The sequence below is a fragment of the Pieris napi genome, chromosome 2 (assembly GCF_905475465.1).
Source record: "Pieris napi chromosome 2, ilPieNapi1.2, whole genome shotgun sequence".
Classification (NCBI taxonomy): Eukaryota; Metazoa; Arthropoda; class Insecta; order Lepidoptera; family Pieridae; genus Pieris; species Pieris napi.
This window is the reverse complement of record NC_062235.1, coordinates 3,753,914-3,779,318: the sequence shown is the minus strand read 5'-3', so window position 1 is coordinate 3,779,318 and position 25,405 is coordinate 3,753,914. Positions and strand designations below refer to the sequence as shown.

The window sequence follows — 25,405 nt, the reverse complement described above, 5'->3', positions numbered from 1 at the left end:
ATGGTAAACAGATATTTTCTTTAATTATTTACTAAGTTAATATACTAGAGAAGTTATTATAATATTGTTAATGAATGAGAAGTTTGAATTCAAGTCCCTTGGGAGTTACTGACATTGTTTGGTTATTAAAAACTTTAATTGAAAATAAGCAGCAAAGTGACAAATTGAGTATATTTTTAAGTTTAGAATTAAGTAAAGAGTTTTAATATTAAAGTTACCTATTGAACAAACCTTGGACCGATCTTACAGTTTAGTTTGTCAGTTTTCTATTTGATCAAAGTACTAACTAAAATATTTTCTTTTCAGAAATAGAGAAGCTAATAAGACAACTAAAAGTATTAAAAAAACCACAAATGGACAAGTTTTATCTTTTAATTAATTTAAGTGTTATATTATGTACCTGAAAATGAATTTGATAATGGGGAATGAAACACTTTATGAATAATGTAAAAAATAAGACAAGTGGAGTATGAAATAATGGTTGGTTAAGTAACATTACCTCAAGAACAGGAAACAGTAACTGAAACTATGTTCTTCCACATTTAATCTTAATAAGTTCAGCTGTTTGAATGTTAATGAGATATTATTATAAACAAACTGCATTTGTAGATTTTGGGAAGAATTATACAATAACTATTATTATTTACAATTGTTGTGTTAAGGAAACAATCACTATTTTTAGTTTTTTATTAGTTAATTATCTACATATTATATAAATATGAATACATGTACATTAGGTAGTAATGCATTTAATTTGGTGCACCTGTGTGTGTTCAGTAGTAATGTCTGTATTGTTTAATAAGTTGTTACATATGCTTATTTTTCTATGTAGACTGCATTATGTTAAGGAAGATATTTGGTGCCTTATTTTAATAAAAAATAACCATAACTGAAACATTTTTATTTTGCTACCCGTTTGTTTAATATTCCTAACTATTAGTAGGTACGGGTCATTCATATATGCATTATCTGTATATTCTTGTAAAATAAACTAATATTGTGAACCACTTTAATGGCTTGTCCTACTAAAGAAGACATAGGTAAATAAATTACCAAAAATAAAACTGACAAATACATAACATACAATGTTTATTCATTTCTTACTTATAAAGATTTTGCATTTACATATTAACTAGTAGGAAATCACTGAGTTAATTGACAAAAATTTAACTTAAAATCAGCATCAAACTTTAATTTATATCAAAGATGTTGGAGCATCAATATGGAGTCAAATGTTGATTAAGGGTTATAATTTCATACCAGACTAAGTTTATATTTTATAATTTTTATTAATCCCTCTTTTCATTTCATTGAGTACTTGCTGCTTTTCAATTCTCACTTTCTAAAAGTATAAATTTATTATAAACAATCAACCTTTATGACTCCAACTTAAACTGAAATTGTTTGTTGGACATAAACAGAGATAATTCCAACTAGTAGCAGATCACTAATAAAATCTACACTTATATACAAAACTGCTTTCAAATTGACATTAAAAATGTTCAAGCACAAACACCAAACCTAATTAAAGCTTAAATCAAACTCTAATTTCAGTGTTCACACTAGTCTACGTTTTTTTTTCTATTGTTTTTTAATCTTTATTTATCAATCCACAGTACTATTTCTATTGTTTCTTCTAACCGGTAACAAAATATGTTGCTTCTTCATTTTACAGATTAGTTGTGAGGTCAAATCCTAAAAATATCAAAGTATGAGTACTACTAATTATATATCGCGATTATGCAATTTCAAAATATTGTATTTATTTGTTAAAACCTTAAATTTTTGACAAAACATGAAACAAACCATAATTAATTTAAACATGCAATTAAATTTATATACCTATTCACTTTGCACCTTCCGTAAATTCCACTTAAATCGAAAATTGTTCCGACCTTGCTAACATTCTAATGTCCCTTTTGCAGCTTCCAATTGCAAATTTACAATAATATTGTAAAGTTTTAACTTTTATTTGTTTATAAAAGTGACATTAGGAATACATTTAATCCAGAGACAATATGACGGAATAAGGTGCTACGAACAGCAGCTCGCATCTACGCTGTCGACTTTGCGGTAATGTATCGACATGCCTCTTGGCTACGAACGAAGCGTTTTCGACAGTACAATTACGCAAAAGCGGTAGTGTATGTAGAATACTTTTCGACACCAATATGGCTAGACCCCCTGGTTGTCATATATCTATAGATGCCTTCAGAAACTTGTGTTTCAAAGCTGCAGTATACAGTAGTTTCGATCTCTAAGGTCTGTTTAAGTTTTGTCAGACATATATTATGTAGGTAATACGAAGTTCACCGGTAGTCTCCAATGTCTTACTGATCGGCTTAATTCTCTCTCGCTACGCAGAGTGTTTGGAAGAATTGTTTGGGTTGATCTCTCCTGCCTCTTTTCAACACCGTACGAGCCGTACGACCTCTAAATTTCACCAACATCATCTTGATGGTTGGAGGTCTTCCACAGTCCGTTTCACAAGGCATTTTCTTTTGCGAACTAGCGAACTGTGGAATCGACTTCCGGTTAGGGTCTACCCTCAGAGATACGACCTCCAAATGTTTAAAAAGCGAGTGTACTCCTCCCTCAAAGGCCGGAAACGCACCCACTAAAAAATGGGTGTCTATGGGCTGCGAAGACTGCCCTTTTTGGTCGTCCCGCAAGCTCGTATTATATTTAAAAAAAAAAAGAATTAAAAACAAGTCCAAATGTATTAGGCAATCGAGTTCTATATAATGTGCTTGCAACTATAATTACGTAAGTAACCTTATAATAACTGAAACTTAATTACACAAAGGCTTTTAACAACAAAACTGGCATCACTTACATGTTATCTATGGGCACACGGCCAAGGCAAAGTTTCAGTTTACATTTTACTTATTAGTATAGGAAGCCTTAAATATAAACTACTCGAGATTTCGCAAAATTAAATCCAAGAGAAGTTAAAAGTATCTGGCCAAGATTCAGATTTTGATGTTTTTTATAAAAATAACTGAATATTCTCATCGGCGACACTATTCTAACTAAAACAGTAATTTCTTTTTTACAATTTGTACACAATATTTCAGAAAGACACTACAGTGCTATAAGGATTATATTTCTATAATCTTTGATGATGAGGATATATCTATAATATGTAGGAGATATTTTTGGAAATACAGTATGAGATTCAGAAACAAGAAGCGCGAACGATACAAATTATATTTAATAAATTCTATACATTATACGTTGAAATAAATAACTAACCTTAACATAAACTAAAATATATTATTAAAAAGAGTCCCTTTAGACAAGGTTCCGAAGATACTGGCAGCGTTCCCCCTTTGAATCGCTAGACTAATTCTTTGTCCGAGGTAGCTGCCAGATCTTCGGTCTCCTGTGATGTCAGCGCGAACTATAACTCCCGCATGTCACATACCAATAGATTTTTGACGTACAAGAGTCATACTTAGCTCAAACTCTCGTTTTTGAATCTCACCCTTAGAGCCTTTTACAACGTACTTTTAAACTGTTTTTTTTAAATTTAATTGGCTTCTACCCAGAAGAACTGGCCAAATTAATAAATATAATTTTAGTTTTATGCAAAACGGTAAAAGGTATTTCGATACTTTCAACACATTCATGTTTAATTTCGGATACCCTATGAATAAGTAATTTAATCATTATTCCCGTCGTACGGTAAATGCGTCAAGCGTCCGTAATTCAAGTTTCAGAATGCATCAATCATTCGATGACGAAAATCATAAATTATATTTATGAACCATCAATTTCACTTGCGTCTATAAATTCTCAATACGTTGATGGGTTTTTATGTTTTAATATCGTATATTAACTTGTTTTTCAGATATACTTTGGGGGAAAATCTTATACGGCATTTACAGAGAGTGTTCAGAGGAGTTTTTCGGTTTAATACCCCTTGCTGAGTTTCAGCATCGGACGCCAAGACAGAAAACTAAATACCATCCGTATCACCTCGACGTCCGTCGCGGTTCTTAAGGCAGTTTTTGCCGCGCATCACCACTATGTGGCACCAGCTGCCCACTGAAGTAGTTCCGAAGAAATTTGGGTTAGGGTCCTTTAAGAAAAGGACGTTCCAATTCTTAAAAGGCCGGCAACGCACTCGCGAGCCCTATGGCATTGAGATTGTCCATTTATTTCTTCGATAGTAAAAACACGTGGCATTTTAATTTACACTTCGTAATTTGAGATGTAAATAAATTATTTTGCATAAAATACTAATAATTCATAAATTCTCTTTACGAAATTTTAATTATAAAATACAATTTCTATAAGGCAAATCGCCCTTCTCACTCTCTCTCAATCGGTCTCAATTGCTCTCTCCCTTTCCTTCATCAAAAACGCTGCACATCTTCGAGACGCTAATATTATTATTATTGCGGTTCATCCGTAAAAATTTTACCCTTATGCGCCTAAGGAAGTTTCACTTCAAAAGCCACACCCGGTAATTATATTATATGGTTTTGGTTTGTTTATTCCTGGTGAACGATTAATTTAAAACCCCACAAACCAACACCCAAACAATTGAATGAGTAACTATCAATTTTCCAAAAGTTCAACAACGATTAACCCTCGTCGCAAACCCGTTTGGTGTACGAAATTAATGAAGGCACATTTAATTACAAAATACAAAATTTCCAAAGAAACTTTGCATGAATGATCAGAGCTATTTATGGAATGTCACCTCGTATTTATATCTCATAATATCGTCTTGAGTGCTGTCAAATCTGTCAAACTTCGTACAGGAGAAATGGTTTGACAGTTCTTGAAAATACTGAGCCTGTGTTTGAGAGACCCTTTCAAATGTTAATTTAATATCAAAGTAACCTATTCTTCTCCTGTTTTTTTAATATATAATTAAGATATAAAGAGCAGTGGCTTAGTGGCTTGATCGCGCCTTTCAATACGTCTTCGAATCACGGCTATACACCAATGGCAATTAACACGCGCTCGTTTAGTAAGGAGAATGTTGCTAATCCCATTGACTGAAAAAATAATCAATAACCTATTCTCAACCAACTAAAGATAACCACAAGACTGTCAACTATCTTTTACAGATACTTCGGCCATATTGTCAGGAGAAAACCGTATGGTCTCGACAAACTAGTAATGGTAAGGAGGATGTTGGTCTGATCAAATTACGATAAGCTGAGGATAGAGCGGTGTGGTGGCAGCAAGTCGATCGGTTAGGTTAGGTTAGTTAGGTTATTGCAAGGTTATTGCAAGACAAGCCCAACCTTCAGTAATGAAGACTACAAAGAAGAAGAGTGCAGTGAAGGAAGACACACGCCGTCACGCCTTAAGCTTAGGTTTCCTAGAAAAGCGGTGCCGTTATGCAACGGCCGTAACGTTGTCTATAAATAACATCGGAGTAGGTTTTCTAGAGAACGTTGAGTGTCACCGTAATGTCAAATAGTGGTGCTGTCACTTGCATGACGGCCGTCATTGCGGTAGACAGTAGTTCAACGTTTTTCGCGTGTAGCGTTGGGCATATTTAATTAATACAATGAGTGGAAACGAGACTTGGACGAGCTTAAGATGATTTTTTGCATTTTGTTAATAAGTAAAGATGCGCTTTTCTATTAAACCTAAGCTTTTTAACCGTAAAATGACGGCCGTTAGTTAACGGCACCGCTTTTCTAGGAAACCTAAGCTTAGACTTTAAATCGATGGCAACTGTCAGGCACAGAAGACCAGACCTGCCTATTAAGAAATATAATGTTAAAAAAAGAGGCTAAGAATCACTATCGGGAAATATACTGAATTCTAATTTACAATTATAAATTAATTTTAAATGTCATTCGGGTTTCCAGAAAATGCTTTAAACAAAACATTGTTCATTGAAATAAAAAATCCAATAAACAATATACTCTTTGTGGACAAGAAAACGTTTTGGTACGGTTGTGTACAAATAAGTAATGATTGAAACGGATATTACGACCCAATCGCAGAAGTACTAGCTGATATTATCTGATACGAGCAACCCTCAACATATCGTGTGTTTATGGATACATATACGTATATACTATTTAAACGTATAATAGTTTGTTTTCTCGATTGACTGGTAATCGTTTATTAAAACCTAAACATAACAATAAAACATAATAAGAAAATTTAAAAATTTGATTCCTGTGGCAGTGTACCTTTAAAGCTGGCAGAGTTTCCTCGCAGTATAGCGATACTTATTCGTTGAGCGAGGAAAACACCAGCTCTGGGGTCACCATTACTATATTTTAAACTAAAGTAATCTATTTCTATTTGCAGAAATTTGATTGAAAGAGAAGAAAGTTGACATAAGTTAAAATATTTAGATGGCTGTAGTATTTATGAATATATATAATATTTTTCGTTTATACTTGGCAGAATAAAGGCCAGGTTGTTATTGTTAATATTAACTATACAAAGAATATGAGCTTGTCTGAAAAAATATACTGAAACAGACGCACGCAAGAATATACTTACTTCATTTGGGTTTCAAACATATTTAAAAAAGATGAATATTTTTGTGTAATCCAAATTGATTCAGGTTATAAAAAAGTAATTCAAAACATGTTTATGTTACACGTCTAGAACATCTTCTAACATAAGTTGAGATTTACATTGAGATTTTCCATAAAAATGCGTTTTTATACTTTCCTATTTTTCTTTACCCATCCCCTCATACCTATTAGTATTTTAACAAAAAATACCCTTAGGATAGAATAACTAATCGAATTGAAAAACAATATATGCAGTTGCATATAAACGAAAATGAGAACGAAATAAAAAAATGAGTATTCACTTATTTTTGCCTTAATAGGAAAGAGGTAGGTAAAATAAGGTCTTTCTACCCTTTTCAAACCTCGTCTAAGCTAATATTCGGCAAAAGCGCTTTCAAATACTTATGAGCAGGTACAGGGTCACGTCCAGTCTGAACATTGAAAAGCTCTTTTCGATGGTGCACATTTTCAATTTAGGATCCGATATTTATCGCCACTGTAATTTCTAAACTTGGTGGCCGTCTAAACTTAGACCAGACAAATCACTTGTTCAAAAATGTGTACACAAATACGAGCAAATATTTCATATTGTGTAAAAGATTTTGGCCTTGGAGCTCACATACTACAATTTTATTATTGCGACTGAAAATCTTTTCAAAAACATTCATAAAGATGTTACATCTACATTTCAAGTCTTGGTTCAGAGAAATTGTAAACTTTCGCACTGTTTTCACATATACTACGTATACATTCCATTCTTAAAAGGCCGGCAACGAACTTGCGAATCCTCTGGTATTGAAAGTGTCCAAGCGCAGAGGTATCACTAAACAACAGGTAAGCCTCAGACCCATTTAGGGAGAAAATCTCTTTTCTATAAAAAAATATTATCTAGAACAAAAATTAAAAAAAAACAGTAAAGAAGGGAAACCCTCTTTCTCATTTTACCATTCTTCTCATTTTTTTTACCTTTTCTTTCAATTGGTAATTAATTCCATCGGAATCCATATTTAATTTGATTTGTGACTTGACTTGTAACAGTTTTCTTGTTGTTCGATTTTTGTATTATGTACCACTATCATGGCAAATAAAGGATTTATTATTAATTTTAAAGTTATTCCGAGCGGCTATCAACCTTGGCGTTGCGTAGAGACGTGGGGCCTCTTTGCACCTTCTACCGCATTTACTCTCATGAGTGTTCAGACGAGCTGGATTAAAACCATTTCTGAGCCTTTTTTTAAAGCAGTTTTTGTCACGTAGCACTGAGGAACCAGCTGACCGCTGAAGTATTTCCGAACCAATTCAACTTGGGTTTTTCAAGAAAGGAGCGTACCAATTAAAAGGCCGTGCACTTGCGAGCTTGGAAATGTGAGCGTCCACGGGCGGCGGGTATCACATAACATCAGATGAGCCCGCCCTCAATTAAAAAAAATGGCATCTGAAAGTAACGCTGTTGCTATATATATACAACCTATATAATGTAGTTAAAATCTCTTAAGAATTATTTTATAACAAATCATTAAAAATATAAATTTGCATTTTATTAATTGAAAACGACTCGAGTACTATTGAGTTGCAATGTCGTTAAGCGCAACACGAATTTTTATTGTCACGCTTCTGGCCGCAATGACGCGATATATCAATAGTGAATAAAGAATATGATAACTGATTAACATTTTCATCAACTTTATTAAACTTGGGTGACATTATGGGATGTAACAACAGGATTATTTTCACATTTTAATCCGGCGAACCGAACTTATTTTGCAGTTATTATTACTAATACTACTAAAGTAACCAGGTGAGTGAATTTTGGGTAATAATTATAAACATAATTTGTTGTCTATAAAAAAGAATAGAAAGAATCATTAGATAGATAGATGTTTATTGATTCGCAGAGCATTAAAGACACTTGGTATTTTTATGGATATTTTTGTTTTTAAATTTTGATGTGCCTTTTATGGGGTTTAACGAGAAAGGGTAGGTTAAACGAAAGAAACATATTGTCAAGAAACTGGGACGATGCATTGCATCATGCAACATATATCCAATCGAACAAGCGACAATATTATATATATATAATAATTCAAAGTACTAATTCTCAAAACTACCAGAAAATTTGGTAAAATTATAATTTCAGATTTAATCACACAAAATTTAAATTCATCCGTCACACTGTCACATCTACCATTTTTAAATAATACTTTCAGCAATTGTCAGTAAATCAATGGCAGGCCATCATTAAAGGAATATAATAAATTAATAATCCTTGAAACAGAATCCTCGGTAAACTGTCTCGTACACTTGTTTACGAAGAATTGGCTTGGAAAATATTCTATTGAGTTTATTCGCTTCAAAGAGTTTATTTGAATATCATTCTTATAGCTTCACATTATTTTGTTACGTGGCTCGACAATGTAATTTTTAGATTTTTGCTATTAAAAAGGCAAGGTGTTGGTTTGAAATTTATTTTATTTTTTTATTAAACAATATTTTTGTTTCTTTTTTAAGAATTTTGAATATTGTACTACGAGACAGCAGAATAGCAGTGTTAGCCCAAAGCCTAGAGCGCGACTCTCAAACCTGAGGTTCTGGGCTCACACCCGGGCTGTGGACGTTACTTACTTGATCTTATTATGATCACATACAGACAGCATATATATTAACTTTAATATAATATGGTGTCGAGTCCCAGCACGTTTTACACTCTGAAAACGATGGCAAGCTTCAAATACACACGGCTACTTAAATGTATAATCTATATATATATAATGAAAATGGTCTTCGTTTGAGGCTCAATCACGCCTAAACCACTGATCGTATCGACATGAAACTACCACCATTCGATGCGAAATTTTTCCTAGATGGTTTAAATTCCAACGTTCCTTCATTTTTTTATTTCTGTTTTACTTTTATGAAAATTTTTCCCGCTAATAAAAACAAAAGAGGCTTCCTAGAACCGCAAAACGTCAACATCTGTTAAAAACTCGATTTTCGAAATATTTCAATTTTCTTAGCGGGAAGTTAAAAAGAAGAATAATAAAAATATGAAAAAAAATAAAATAATGAAACATAAAATTTATTTTAATTCGTCCAGCAAAGCGGGCGCGAAACGGCTAGTCTATATATACAGGGTGTCCCAGAAAGAATGGATAATCCTTGAACCCCGCACGGAACAGCTCTCCAGCGCTCAGAAAAAAATATCAAAAAAAAAATTTCCAAGTGATACCCAAAATATGTTTTTTTTTAGAAAAACATACGTTATTTTTACTTTACTTCACATTCATGTGCACAACGGCCACAAAGTAATGAAATTTGTGGCGTTTTTGGTGTCATCTTATACCTGATAAACTATACTACTAGAAATACATTAAATAATATAAGTATCTATGATACTTTTTTCAAAAACAAAATAAGAACTTGAGTTTTTGACATGAAATTTGATAAAAAAATAATTTTGGCATAGTTTGAGAGTGTTTCATGTAAAAAAAAAGTATGAAAACGTAAGTGGCCAGCTATTTAAAAGGGACCCTTTTTTGGAACGCTATTGTCAATGTTACCGTTTAAGACAAGATAAAATATCATTTTACAATTTTCTGTCTTAAATCGTATTTACTCTTTTTGCATTTCAATAGCAATAACTTCGTAGTGGTATTAGATAAAATGATGTATTATACCATTTTGTAAACGGTATGAACTGCGCATTTTTTTTAAGAAAGATGGTCTTCGTTTGAGGCTCCTTCACGCCTAAACCACTGATTGTATCGACATTAAACTACTGCCATTCGATGCGAAATTTTTCCTAGATGGTTTATGGCTATTCATTTTTTAAATTCCATTTTTTTATTGCTGTTTTACTTTTATGAAAATTTATACATACGGACTTCATCGCGGAAACATTCGGGGAGGCTTCCTAGAACCTCGAACCGTCAACATCTGTTAAAAACTCGATTTTCGAAAATTTTCAATTTTCTTAGCGGGAAGTTACAAAGAAGAATAATAAAAATATGAAAAAAAAATAAAAATAATGAAACATAAAATTTTATTTATTTCCTTTTTTAATTCGCCCAGCAAAGCGGGCGGGAAACAGCTAGTTGTGTATATACATAAAAATTACACAAATGTGAATTAGTCCTTAGTCAAGGGTTGTAGGGCCGCTATTTTTTATTCGTATAGTTAATTGCTAATTCTCATCGTATTCAATTGACACAAAACTCAGCTGCTCCTTTTGAAGTCGATTTTTAATAATAGTATATTTTATACATTTGTAAATGTTACATTTACTTTGCAAGAACAAAACCTTTTACGATAATTTTAATATGCCTAAAAATAGAATTCAAATAGAAATATCGTACTGACAAATTTAATATCGACAAACATTCGACATCTCTTGATACTAGAATTTTGTTTGATCGTCGTATTATAACACGCTTAGTTTCCAATAGCAAGGAATGTTTTGTACTTTCATGTCTCGTTCAGAAATAAACGTGTAACAAAATATTATATACAAATATCTCTCTAAACGACCCTTTTACCGATACGATATATGAATAGGAAACTCACTTGACAATTGACAAATATTACGAGCAACAAAAAGCGTGTCAGACACATCTGAATTATAAGAGCTTTAATATAATTGATTTATTGAATTTTTTTTGGACAAAGTGGAAAGCGTCATAAGACCTTTGCAAACAGACGACGTTGTAGATGAGGCGGAAAGACTTGGAACGAGGTAAAATGCACAAGACTGTACGCAATGGAGGCTTTCTGAACTACCCAGTGCCCCATTTGGGGCTCATTAATCTAAGTCAAGTCACATTAGAAAAAATACACGCATTAAACATTATACATTATATAATGTTATATATGTATAAATAAAATAAGGGGAAAGGAAAGAACAGACACAAACATTGCGTGTTGTTCCCACGAGAATGTAAGTGCGTGCTCCTATTTCACCATGCCTACTGATGATAAAGGACAAATCTTTGTTTTTTTTATTAATTAACTATTAAAGATGTCATGTGGAACATATTGTAATGGTTGCAGCTCCTTACAAACATTTGTAAAACAAAAAACTTAACGATTAAAAAGAGAGGCAAAGAGTTTATTGATAATTGTTCTCGTCCGTTCTACGCCCTTGAATTGAGAACTGGCAGTAAATGTAAAATTAGAAGCATTAAGGTCGATTCACACGTATATCAGTGAGCCCACAGTTCCGGCACAGTACCGGTACAGTGCGAAATATTCTTTCATACATCCCCACTTGTCAGTGTCAGTGACGACACAGTGCTCTCAGTGTCAGTGCCGACACCGGCAATCACGGACGAATTCGTTGACAACGATATTTTTGTCAGATCACTGATGCCGCGTTATTATTTGTTACATTTTGTTTATTGCAGATGCATATTGAAGCAGCTCTTTGACATTTTAAAATATTTTCTTTCATCTTTAACTAATTCTTTGTATAATGTGATGAATTCTCCTTCCGTATTTCTTAATTGCCATGCTTTATGCATCCATTTTCTTTTTTTTTCCTTGATGCTGCTCTTCTTCTTCGTCTAAAGCAACAGCTATCATTGCTAGCTCCGTAGTATTGAACAGAGCCATAATCACGTTACTTGACGACAGACACGTTTTCACTGAAGCTCCGTAAACTGAATACTGATATGTGTGAATTGAATGACTGACGCAATACTGTATCACTGATACTGAACTGATGCGGTACTGTGCCGGAACTGTGGGTTCACTGATATGTGTGAATCGACCTTTTAGCATTTAATATGTATTTGTTTATTGACGTTCATAAGTGTATATTGTTTACCTAACTGAATGATTTTGACTTTTTAGACATCAGTAACAATAAATTCATAGTTTTCACCATTTAAAATTTTCTTATTAAATAATACATTATTTTATTGTATAACATATTACGCTATATGTGTGGTTAAAGGAAAACATAACAATAACTTATCTAGCACTGACTCCAATATACTCGTAATACAAAATATTTCATTATTTTATTTGCAATCTATAATTTGAATGTAATTCCGAAATTACTTTACCTTATTCCTTGCCAAAGCTGTTGTAGGTGTAAATATGTCACAAAATATTTATTCCCGACGAGAACTTCCCTCGAATTTTTCCGGGCAAATGGGTATTTATACATAAACACGTCTTCATTATACCCCCTACATCATAATTCACGCGGTGAAATTTGTTTTAAGAATAATCTAAACGCCTAAAATATTTGGAAGCTTTTATTAGTAAATGTCCTACAGTCAAGATTTAATTATAATTTGATATTATTGATGGAAGCAGCTTTTAACCGACTTAAAAATCGCCAAAGAATATTTTTTCGATCTTCATTAACTTATTTTTGCAATCGTATACACGTTCGTGGTCTATTGCTAAAGTACGAAGCTCGTTTGGACTATTCAAGATGGAAACAATAAAACTCCGACATGACGTCATTAACCTTATTTATTGGTATAAAAAATTTAACTATAATTCTTATACTGCTAAATTACCTACCATCTTGCTAAATGTTAGTTTTTTTGTAATCCTAGAGTTACTAGAACTAAAAGTATTCTATACGTACCTACGACTCGCTTATTTGCTACTTTTAATATCCAGTGAATAGGCTCGCTCTTACAATTTAATTACTAACATTGACGATAATATTAATATATTTTCCAACGATCTTCCTACTTACCGTAACTTTTTTTATCATGCTATTAATGAGGTTTAAGTTTCTCTTTAGTTTTTAATTTTTTTTTTGCTTTTTCTTGTTTAATTATCCCTTGGTTAGCCTACTTATGTTCTAATATAATTGATGTGTATGTGTGTAAAATTTGTGATGTCATATTTTCTTTTAAATTTTATGCACACACGTTAGTATAGTACGTATAAATAAATAAATTGAACTCTATACTAAAAACATAAGTAACCATTAACTCTTTGGAAGACTTTGTTCACAAGACATAAACGCAGATTCTAACAATTCTATGAAAGTGTATTCTATTAAAATAGTGATCTAAAAAAGAAAAAAACGGCCGAAGACGACAACCCCAGCGGATAATTTATTATTACATCCTATATATAGCCTTACAACCTCTCCAAAGTGTTAGTGACAATAGGTATGATTTACTGGTACTCTTCTGTGGTTTATACCAATGCCATAAACATTCGATCGACAAACCATAGGAAGGATTTTTTTTAAAATTATCCTCAACAATACAGTTTACTCATAAATTATATACCTCATACATATTGAATTAAAATAATTAAGTTAATTACAATGTTGTTCATAAGTGTACATAGTGTTACCTATATGAATAAATGATATTTTGGTTTTCTTTTTATTAAGTCAAATTGACAGAAGAGGATAGCTGATCAGAGGGTGACTAAGAAACTTTCTATGTCCAGCGTCATACGTCTGGTTTTTTTTTTTGAAAATTATATTTTATATAAATACTTTGAAATCAGTCCAATAGTTTTTGAGATTTTCGTTACATTGTTAGTTGTTTGCTACATTACATCATTACAGATAATTCAAAGACTACTAGGGCCGTGTAAAGTTCTTCTTATAAATGTATTATTAACACCAATTTAATAACTTCGTCAACATTTAAACCCTTGTTAATAACCGTGAATTGATTTTTATATGAAATAGCATTGAACGTGAGCCAACCTCATCTTGAAAGAAATGCTATATTGCACAATATCACATTTCACTTTGATATTACGTAACAGTTTTATGTTTGTCTAAATGCAATCCAGTTTAATATAAAAGTATGTATTAATTATGTTTTAATGTTTATAAGAATGGAGAATAAAAGAGAAATAAATAACTTCCCTTCTAACCGAGATTAGACACAGTGGCGCTACAACACCTAGGCCTCAGATTTCTGTATTTGTCTCGCAACTTATCTTTCTTAATTGGTAAGATGATCAGCCTTCTGTGCCCAATACGCAGTTGATATTTAGGTAAAAGGCATGTAACAAGTTTCCCCAAGATGTCTCCTTCACCGTACAAGGTAGTGTATTTTTTTTATGGCTCTGGCACGGTTTGTGCATTAGCCAGCGTCAAGTATAAGTTTTTTTTATAATTCGTGCTTGCCTTTAGAAATTCGACCGTGTCCTCCATGTACGGTTTAAGTACTCGCCCGGTATCGCACAACCTTCCCAAAGGCCGAGAACAAATTTTAAATTAAATTAAAACTTGCCCTCGAACCGGGAATCGAACCTGGTACCCCTCACCTAGCTGCCACTTAATAAGACTGCTAGGCTATGAAGCCCCCAAGGTAGTGTTAAACGCGCACACGGAAAGATAAATCCATTCAATCAATCACTCACTGAAATTCATTAATTCATAAAGGTAACACAATGTACATTTATGAACGTCAAAAAAGAAATATACATTAAAACTTTAAATTTTGCATTTACTGCCAGTTCTCAAATCAAGTAAGCGTGGCGGCGTCCATGCGTCGGGTTGTCTCTCTTCCTAAAATATGGCGAGGGGGAAGATGGCTGGCCATGCGTCATACTCGTGAACGAGTGCTACTTGTGGTGACTGGTCGTACTTGGATTCGTGTATGCGGTGATGTTAGTTGTTTAGACTGTAACGAGAATGTAAGTGCGTGCTGCTATTTCACCATGCCTCCTGCTGATAGAGGACAACACTTTGTTTTTAATTTATTTTATTATTCTTTATTACTTAAGATGTCATGTGGAACATGGTGTAATGGTTGCAGCTCCTTACAAACGTTGTGTAAAACAAAAACTTGGCGATTAAAAAGAGTGGCGGAGAGTTTATTTCCAGTTCTTCTTTTCCGTTCTACGCCCTTGATTTAAGTATTGGCAGTAAATGTAATATTAGAAGCATTTAATGTATTTTTTTTTTTGACGTTCATAAGTGTACATTGTGTTATCTACATGAAAAGATGATTTTTGATTTGATTTGATTCAATCAGAGAAATTGAGAGGCGCATATACTAGTCACTAGGCCAACACTGCCCTGCGATTCTGTAACTCACTTTTCGAACTCACACAGCGGTGAGTTACAGAATCGCAGGGCTGCTCTTGTAACCGTGAAAAGGAGACAAAAACAAATGAGTAAGATCTATTTAATAAACATTAAGCATTTATATAAAGACAGTATATAAACTCAATCATTTGTATTAATTGTTTTAGTGAGATCATTGGTAAATAATTACTTCACAAAATAAATACACTTTTGATTTTCAATGAAACGGATCTTGATGCGGTGAAGAAACAACATAAATTACACCGAGTTTATATAAGATGAAATTGTTTACTGGAACTGCAGAGTTTATATGAGATCTTAGAATATCTTTGTAACTATTATGAGAAGTATTTACTCATAAAAGTAGTGCTAGCTTAGTGGTTAAGCGGATGAACTCTAGTCTAAGGTTGTGACGACCTCTGACTTTGAAATGTTATCAAACACAAAAAGCTTTATATACATTGCTTATAAAGAAATAAATGCTGAACTCTAGGACTCAAAAAGAGTATCCCTCCTGTATTATTATGATTTGGGTTAACATTTTATATACTAGTAAGGCGATCATGGGGACAGAATCAACCATCCGACATCATATTCTACTAATTAACTTTTTAATCACTATTATTCAAATAGACCTAGTTGGCTTTCTGCAAACAAGGACTATACATATATTTTATCCTTTGAGATTAAAAGATATTTGAATTTAGAATTTGGATATTGTTTGTAAATAGTTCAATCACCAAAAAGATCCGTCAAGGACATCGTGAACACGTTACTGGCCGTCAAAACACACAGGCTATATTTAAAACAAAGAAGTTCTGTAAAAGTAAATCTTTGAAAAAGGGTAACATTATTTGAGGGGGCCTCATAGCCTAGCGGTCTTATTAAGTGGCAGCTAGGTGAGGGGTACCGGGTTCGATTCCCGGTTATAGGGCAAGTTTTAATTTAATTTAAATTTGTTCTCAGCCTTTGGGAGGGTTGTGCGGTACCGGGCGAGTGACTTAAACCGTACATGGAGGACACGGTCGAATTTCTAAAGACAAGCACGAATTATAAAAAATCCTATACTTGACGCTGGCTAATGCACAAAATGTGCCAGAGCCATTAAAAAAAAATTTGAACAAATTCGGATTTTGAATCATAAAAATGTTTGCCTCAAGCAGTGATAATTAAAAAAGAAAACGTAATTCTACTGCATGAGTTACACTTATATTTCATAGAGATCGTGAAAACTAAAGTGACCAACTCGGGACTGACACTATTTTACTCTTGCGATGAATTTTGTACCCCTCACTCCACCTACAATTCATAGCGGAGCTCTTCCTTGGTAAACAAGATACTATTAATGTGTAGTGGAGCATGAACTTTTTATTATTATTACTTACACATAGATATATGTATATGCTACCCCATAGACAAATATTTTTTTAAAGATGCTGAATATATTTTAAGTACAGCCGCGAAAGTTGAATTTCCAACCAATGAAACATGGTACAAAGAAATAAAAAGTTACAAGCGAGGAAGTTTGATGAATAAGACTGTCGATCAATATGCTGCCCTTGTAGCTTAGTTGCTTGTGTATTACCAGGTGATTCTGTATTCGATTCCCGGTGAAATAATAAATATTTATAGATTGAGAAGGGCAAATTGTGGGAAGATACACAAAGTTAAAATTAAGTAGTAATTCGTTATGTATAAGTTTGAAATACGAGTCATACTATGTATAATGAACGTATATAGCGCACATTATACATAGTAGTGTACGTATAAGCAGTTAAAATAAAACTAACAATATAATTCAAAGAATCTGCTCCTTTAAATCGTTCAAAGCATTAAGCTATTTGTGTAATAATAGTCTTTCATAAAACTCAGGGAGGGGTCTGTATTCACAATATAAAAGGTGTACATTTATAACTCTCGTATTTCTTATTTATAATATAACGGCTATTATGGAATAACTTCATTATTCAGTAACGAACACTAACTACTTTTACCCATAAAAATTGTTTTAAACTTGCACCATGTACCACGGAATAATACACACATACACAACACAGGGTCGCTAGTGTGGACACTAGCGTTAGATCAATTTTTATTGAATAAAAAAAATCTTAACAAATACGTCTAAATCGACATTTATTTCTAAGAACATATGAAATACGTACAATAAGCGACGAAAATTCGTCTAACTGTATTGGTAACTAAATATTTAGATTTAAAAATATTCAAAGTGCATGTGTAAAGCCTGAACATAAATATAATAATTGTGTATTAAATTATATAGTTATGCTTTTACTATACAGTTTAATGATATTATAAGTTTACAAAACATAACAACACACCACATACCTTTTCACTAAAAGTTGATCACAAGTCACTAAACTTAAAATAGCAAATACATTAGCACTTTGTCAGAGTTTGGCAAATGAGCGTAGCGAGCTTCAGAAGCGGCCCGCTGCTCTGGTATTGCGTTCACGACTGAAATATTACTGGCTGATACTAACGTCACTACGGACACTGATTGAATTCGAAATATACCTTAAGTTTGACATTTCTAAATTTTACAGAATTACTAGCTGACCCGGAAAACATTGTTTTGCCATGTATAATATTGCTAGGAAACATTTTTATAATTCAATAAAAATAACTATTTACAACAATAAAAAATAGGGGTTGATCGTAGAGTGGTGAAAATTAGCGGTTGTATGTATTTCTGTGTGCTGTATCATAAAAAAATTAAAACAAAAAGAAATCTGATAATTAAAACAAAAAATTGGGGTGGACACCCCTTATCACTTAGGGGTTTGAAAAATAGATAGTAGCCGATTCTCAGACTTAATGAATATGCATAAAAAAATTCATAAGAATCGGTGGAGCCGTTTCGGAGGAGTATGGGAGCGAACATTGTGACACGAGAATTTTATATATATAGAGATAGTCTGCTAGAAATAATATCGTTTGAATATTATTTTTGGATGTATTTGGAAAAATATATACTTTCTTCTTAATCGATAACAAAAAGTTTTTGGCTATCATTCATTTATTTATTCAAGCACACAGACAGTTAAGACAGAGTCCTAACTTCTGTGATTCTAAATATATCTTAGATATAATTTATGTTTAGCCCATAAAATAACCCTTATATTCATAAGTCCGTTACACCCTAACAACCTCATCTGTCTCTTTCCATCACAGCGTTATCAGCCTTTTAACAGAAAAAGACAAAGTTTTCGTTAATGCAAATTAGACTGTTTTACATTTTATGAATAAGGGACTTAACAATTTTATTTTCATTACAAAAATAAATTACACACCTGTAATTCTGTTTTTTTTTTATAAACTAAACCGATAATTTCGTGTGTAACAGCCGTTAACAATGTTATGGAGTTTATTGTGATATACACATGTGTAGCACCCTCAACACAATACCCACTCAAACCAATACGTCATAAGTGCTAATTTTTTATACGTATTATATATTCGCATGTTAAACAGGTACCATTGTACTCTAAATATATGTATCAATTTGATACATTATTATAAGCATGATAATTTCATATATAAGCTAACTAGGATTCTGTTTTTGTTTTTCTATTCGCGTCACGACTATATCAAATGAATTAAATCGAAGAGGCGTGGAGTAACATTTTAATACTTGAACCTCAGAGTGATTTATTGTAAAGTGTTTAGAGGCTATAAAGTTATATGTTACAGCCGGATGTCAAACCTTATTGAATTTAACGGGAGAATAATACAGAAGTTTTGACTTTGATTGTTAGACTACCTTGCACTATATATTACTTGCTTGTATCACCAAATAGTTAATCTTTTTTGCGAAATGTTTTTGAAAAACATAGTTCTTTTTTGGTAATACCTATCTATAATACAGCCTTTTCGTTTCGGTACATACCTCCCGTGGCACTTGGCTCTCCTCTGTTTTGCGTATTTCTTGGCCAGATGACTCCCGCTATTTTCTAAATGTCATCTTCCTACTTTTGATGCTGTCCCCTCTTTATTACGGTAATCCATCTTTAAATAACTATAATAAATATAAAATTTACATATTCAATCTGAGTATCACAGTTTTATGTGCTTTGATAAAACTACATAACAATATAAAATATATGGATATACCTACTATATCTAATGTAATAAAAAATAGCAATCAGACATTAAATTAATTATCTTTTAACCTCTCTACATAGTATTAATATATAACGTTTCTGTATGTAAAGGCCGATTAGCATACTCGTTAATTAAAACTATGTGGGGACCTCACTTTTTACCTTATTTACTAAACCCCAAGTTATATTTTATGACAGTTATCACTTTAAAAGGCCATGTGTTTTCCGCAGATTAATTATCTCTTGAGTCCGTTTCTTAATTATATTATGAAAACATACCCGAAGCTTAAATTACTGAGCGATTACACTAATAGATATAAGTTATCCAACGTTTTATAAATTTACATACATTACATACAGAGCAAATCGAGTTCTACATCTTTAAAATTGAAACTCAGGGTAACATTACTTAGTTCTAACAAAAGGGAATTCTTTGTGTTCCTTGTTATAAATTATTATTAAAGTATTATTTAAAAAAAAAACAGAATATTATATTGTTTTCTGGTTCTGTTTCGTGATGTGCCGCCGTCGACTTTTTGGGTGTAAGGCACGCCGGCTTCCTCACGATATTTTCCTTTACAGTACGAGCGAGTGTAAAAGGACACTTATGTTAAATAGTACTTGAGTATATGTCCAATGAGTACAAAAAACTATTACATAACTTTAGTATCAACTTTCCAATTGAAATTCTGTTAAATAAAAAAGTCTTACTACGTAATTCTAAAAAATCTTTTGATCCCAAAGTCACTGAATTACTAAGTGAGCTTTATTCACTTACTATAAATGTTCATAGTTTATCCGTAAAATACAATCTTTTATGTAAAGTTGATCAAGTGAGAGTTCTTTTGAAATTATTTTCAATTTCTCTGATAATTTTCAATCTCCGACACGTGCCGAAGCTTTTTAAAATAAGTTTTAGAAGCTTGCGAACCCACTTTAAGATTTACTTGAATAATTTTTTATGTTGTATAAGAATTGGATATTATAGAATAGTATCTACTTAGTAATAACTATTACTATCTTACCATTATTATATATTATTACTAATAGATATGTATACGATAGGCTACACAAATAAATACCAAATGGTCCAACCTTAAAAATGTGACCTATACTATATAATACTTAAAAAAAACTGAATATAGTTGCAATCTTATATGTATTACACTATAAACTATACTATTGTGTAATACATATTAGTATATAGTATTTACAATTTTTTTAACCTACATAGTAATAATTAAAAATTAAAAAAAGATCCCTGTGGCAGTGTACCTTTAACGCTGGCAGCATTTCCTCGCTGTATTGCGATACTTATTCGTTGAGCGAGGAAAGCACCAGCTCTGGGGTCACCGGTACTATCTACCAGGAGCAAACTTAAATCTTTAATTAGCACTTGAATCCCACGGCCAAAAGTCTCTACTCCAATGGAAACAAAAACGAAGTTGGACAAAAGACTGTTACATTTGAGCCAATCATTATTAGCCGCCGGCTCTGCGGCCGCCCCTGCTTTTTTGCTCGTCCAAAGGAGGTAAGACGGGGCCTAACGAAACTTACTTACCTACTTCAAAATATTTAATAATGCATTAAAATCTTGGTGTGAATTTTTGACACTTCGTCAATACAATTATCGGTTAAAATTTATTTACACGTTTATTTTGCGCGTTGAAGGCGCGAAGAAGAAGCCAAGAAAGGGAAGAAAGGGGGGGAGGGATGTAAACCTAAACGATAGTGCATTCCGTTTCTTTGTGATTGGTTAACAACAGATTGGTTATATTTATTTCTACTGACACGAACGATTTCTTTTAAGTATTATAAACAGCCCTGCGATTCTGAAAAGGTGGGAGCTTGTAGTTTATTGTTTATCAGAATGCCAAATCATAAAATGACTGCTTCACGACTGATTTGAGAGCGACCGCCGATGCAAAAACCGCTGTGTGAGTTCGTGAAGTGAGTAACAGAATCGCAGGGCTGTATCTTTAGCTATTAAAATACGTGGAAGAACAAAAACCGTACTCAACATTGTCTCATGGCTTCAAGTAAACAATTTGTTTTCTGTTATAAGGCCGAAGTAAACACTGCGAATATTAAACTTATCCATAAATAACATCTGAATATTGAATATCTTACGGTTGCTAACGAAAACATCACTTTTGTTTCTATGAGCGCTTGGTGTCAAACTTTATCGGATCATTAAATGCAGGAATCGCTTATAGAAGTGTTTTACTATAAATTACTTTGGTTTAGATGATAGGTCCCCGAAGCTATATTATCGCCTGACAGCTTTCCAGTATGAAATTACTTGCAAAATTTGAAAAGAGATTTTAATAAAACTCCATAACTTTGTTGTTTCTTCATTTTCGTTTGTTTTACCTACTAAAGTTTTTTTATAAAACCAATTTCTTTAATAGGTATCACAAGGGTGCTAAATCTTGTTTTTAATTCCGTCCTTAACTATTTTAAAGTCAGTGTGCTTTTCCAGACTTTGGGTAAGAAGGTAAACACATTTTATTACATTTTTACGGATGCATAGGATTGGTTTGTTGATGTTTTAAAACGATATCATAGTAAACTTTTAAGGTATCTCCCAATATTATAGATGTACGATTGATATTTAGTTACTAAAATATACCATAAAATGAAGATATTTATCCTGGAAACACGGACCAAACTGCTCTCAAACGAAATCGCTGGTAATAATATTTCATACTGTATTTTTGTTGCCAAATTTTTCCTCTGCTTAACATTATTAGCTTGGGAAAATAAAAGCGAGATCACACCTGTTTATATTCTAAACGCGACATATATACGTGACGCAGGGTTGAAAATTATTTATCGATCCATTTATAACTTTCCATTCCATTTATTCTATTTATGGAAATAAAAATTAAATCATGCCTGGAATAGAAATCAATCCTTGACACGTACAATATTATCTCTGGAATTGGCTGAAACAACAAAATATGGCCAGTAAATCTATTAGCATCTAAAAATTTACTAGGTATAAAATAAAAATGTGTTTATTCATTAAAATGAATGAAAGATTTGGGAACATTTTAAGTAAAAAATACCTACGTGTCAGGGTTCACAGCTCTTCCATAACAGGTATAATATATATTTTTTTTAATTACAATTTTATTTTTTTCTGAATACTCGACGCGTAACACGCGAGAGTGCATGAGTGAGTGTGTGTATGTGAGTGAATGAGTAAGTGTAAAGTGTATGCATGAGTTACCACATGTCAGGTCTCAGTAGCATCTCCGACTCTGCGTAAGGTGTGTTCATAACAAACAACAACAAGAAAGATTTCGGGATATTACCACATCACATGCTTAAAATTTTCGATTAAATCGAGTTGTTGGTTTAAACTAAAAGAACAAACATTCGTCCATTTAAAAATAGTCCCCTTATTTAACAAAATACAATTCTACATAGCTGATAAACGTGAGCCATCTTGTCTTTCATTAGGTAAAAACAGGGAATCTTTTACTTTAATATAAAAAAAAATATATTTTACTTTAGTTTAAACGCGTCTATGAACTTTATTATTATTATTAAAGCTTTATCAATTAATCCATACAATAATAATTTATTTTAAGTATTAGTTGTGTTAGTACGATGAATTAAAGTTAGTTTTGTTAGTGTTCTAGTATTTGTATGGCCCCTTTTAGGCTAAAAGCCTCCTCCATATTGATTAATTTCTCTTTGTCTTGAGCAATATTCATCCAGTTTTTCCCCGCTAGCTCTATTACGTCACCTGTCCATCTTTTCTTTTGTCCTACACATATATTTCCAGTAGGTCCAGTCCATTTTGTTATTTCAAATATAATAATTTTAACCCGCGCTCTAGAAATATAACCTGTCCATATCCATTTAAGCTTTTTAGCGTGTACAAGTGCACCTGTAAGTTTTTTTTTAATTTCAACATTTTTGTTTTGTTTATTCTAACTTTAAGACTTTTCTATTGCATGCTGTCAAAACATGATTTTTCTTGTTATTTTCTTGACGTGGGTTACGTTTGACTTCCATATTTGACAAGGTAGAATATTTGAATATTTGTGATATTTGTTATAAAATAAGTGCTGTTTCACATAGTCATTTTGTATGATGATTTGCTATTTTAAAAGAGTACCGAGAGTTTTTTACGACGGCATTTTCTGTCGGCCTACACCCTCTGTCTTCTTTGCCGATGAATAGATATGTCTACCGATTCAAATTTTATGCCGTGGAATAAGTGATACCTGTATCTTATATTCCATATTACACATATATTATGTTTAATACATTTTAACCCATTAAGCACTGATTGGGTCTTAAAGTTCACAGGTTACTTCTAAGGAAATTATTCGTTAATAGACATGGTAACCGCAACAATTTTTGTTTCTGGAATAAAATTGACCGAAATGCGTGATCAGCTGTGAAATACATGCCATAAAAGGTCAGTACAATGAAAAGAGGGAAAGCATTTTGGGTCAAGATCGTTCTAAAGTAACTCGAGTTGACATCTTAACACCCCTCATGTACCGACAAGTATTTGTGTAGACGTTTCTTAGATCATTATGAATTTGATTTACATTTTGTATAACAAATTGGAAGCGTGATAAATTAAGTCGTGGGTTCAAACCCCGGCTACACTACTGTCGTATACTTGCTTACGTTGAAAGCGTTTGCATATGGGCGACGTGTGTCGGGCACAGAAACATTTACTTGCCTATAATGTAAATGATTAATGAAACAAACGCAGATATGTATCTGTCCGATTGTCCGATTCATCATCGAACGTCGAGGCAGAATACAAAATTCCACTCGTATCACCTTGACGTCTGGCGTTCCACAACTGAGCGTAATGGCAGTTTTTGCCGCGCACCACCACTATGTGGACCAGCTGCCCACTGAAGTATTTCCGAACCAATTCGACTTAGGGTCCTTCAAGAAAAAAGCGTATCAATTCTTAAAAGGCTGGCAACGCACTCGCGAGGCTAGCATTGAGTCCATGGGCCCTTAACATCAGATGGGCCTCCTACTTGTTTAACCCCTGTTCTATATAAAAAATTGTCTCTTGTAGATTAAATGTTAAACGGGCACGAAGCCCGTTTAACTAACTGTACTACTTTATAGCGGTTTTAGTTTTTTATCACTTTTGCACCAGTTTACTATCATTTATGAGATTTCCATATTTTTATAGTCGAATCAACTACGCAATAAAAACGATCCCGAGATATGTATAAAACTTCAAGAAACCCAAGGAATAGGTTTACAATGTAGATTTTTTATAAGATACGAATTTTAGTTCGGATCCCAGAGGCCTAGTACAAAAATACTTATACTAAAAAGAGGATTTTTTAAGTCAAGTCAAAGTAAGTCATTAGAATTACATATTCCACATCATCCCTCAGTAAAATAAACATATTTATTTTTAAAATTTAAAAAATAAAAATAAAAATTTAAATATAAATATTAAATGTCCAGCCGTGCTAAGCCGGGACAGGTCATACATAATATACTAGGCACGATTTACATCTGAATATATAAAACAAAGTCGTAATGGGTTTCGAAACTGTCAAACATTTAATGTTCATTCCGTTGATACGGTAAACTCTCCTCTTAAATCAAAGAACGTATTTAAATAAAGGTTTCGAATCGACAAGATGTGTCCACAACATTCGGGTAATGGCGTATTTTAGATTTAAAAAATATAGAATAATGTCAGTAATGAAAAAGGAAATTGTCTAAGGCAAGCCGATTTCCTCACG

General features: G+C 32.7%; 1 protein-coding gene across 2 annotated transcripts in view; it reads right to left on the bottom strand.

Annotated features, from left to right (window-relative positions):
* Positions 1-17,994, bottom strand: part of LOC125059747 (G-protein coupled receptor dmsr-1-like) — a 46,717-nt gene extending 28,723 nt beyond the window's left edge. For both annotated transcript variants that reach the window (XM_047664298.1, XM_047664303.1), the window contains exon 1: positions 17,878-17,994. The gene's annotated coding sequence lies outside the window, so the exon portion shown is untranslated. The remainder of the gene's footprint in view (positions 1-17,877) is intronic.
* Between the last annotated feature and the right edge of the window lie 7,411 nt (positions 17,995-25,405).